At 35.4% G+C, this 1,104-nt stretch overlaps 1 pseudogene; it reads left to right on the forward strand.

Moving 5' to 3' along the window:
• The first annotated feature begins 4 nt into the window (after positions 1 to 4).
• On the forward strand, positions 5 to 558 carry LOC106733883 (S-phase kinase-associated protein 1 pseudogene; annotated as a pseudogene).
• Positions 559 to 1,104: the final 546 nt, after the last annotated feature.

The following is a 1,104-nucleotide window of genomic DNA, read 5'->3' on the forward strand; positions in this document are numbered from 1 at the left end:
AAAGGTCATTCAGTGGTGTACCCACCACAAGAATGACCCTCCTCCTCCTGAAGATGATGAGAAAAAGAGGAGCGAACAGATGACATTCCTGTTTGGGATCAAGAATTTCTGAAGGTTGACCAAGAAACAGTTTTTGAGCTTATCCTGGGTGCAAACTACTTGGATATCAAAGGTTTGCTTGATGTTACATGCAAGACTGTTGCCAATATGATCAAGGGAAAAACTCCTAGAAGATTTGCAAAACTTTCTATATCAAAAATGACTTTACTGAAGAGGAGGAACCCCAAGTACACAAAGAGAACCAGTGGTGTGAAGAGAAGTGAAAAGTTGTGCCTGTCACTGTAACACTAAGAATTGTTCCATATACTAGTTGCACTGCTCTGTTTGTAATTGTTAATATTAGACAAACAGTAGACAAATGCAGCAGCACATCAATTGTATTAGCGGAATATTGTCCTTATTGCATGTGTAGTTTGAGTACAGATTACAAACCTATGGCTGAGTTTCTTCCAGTATGATTGAAAGTTTCTTTTTTCTTTGCTCTGAATAAAACTGAATTGTGGGTTCTCTATCAAAAGTGGCATTTTGGGCTTTTCCTCTTCTTGTAAAGCCATTTCTGCCTAGTTGATTGTCCATTTAACTGGTGACCTTTTAAAAGTTGTCATTGTAAATAAAGCAACTTGGAAAAAGTTTTCTGAAATAAAACAAATAAAAGAAAAGAAAATCTACCTTGTGCATCTTGTCTCCTGGCTGATTTTAGTAGATTCCTGCATAGTAATATATCATAACAGAGACTATAAAAACCTCCCTAGGTTCATACTTGCCTCTAGAAATTACAATGCCTAGGTGATTCAGGAGATCAGATCACCTTAACTTGCATATATACAATTGGTATCATAAAAGTCATGGTCTTAAAAGATAGCCAAACATCATATAGCAATAGAAAATACAAAGACAACTATAGGAAGGCATGTAAGAGCCAAACTGTCAGAAACTAGAAAATGTTAAAACAGATAAAGATCTGGCAAGATACAAACAAGAATGTTGGAAATAAAAAATAAGTGAGGACCCACATAAATTGCTATTCTTTTTCAAATTTTAAGA

This window comes from Tupaia chinensis, unplaced genomic scaffold (assembly GCF_000334495.1).
Source record: "Tupaia chinensis unplaced genomic scaffold, TupChi_1.0 Scaffold145698_1, whole genome shotgun sequence".
Lineage (NCBI taxonomy): Eukaryota > Metazoa > Chordata > Mammalia > Scandentia > Tupaiidae > Tupaia > Tupaia belangeri.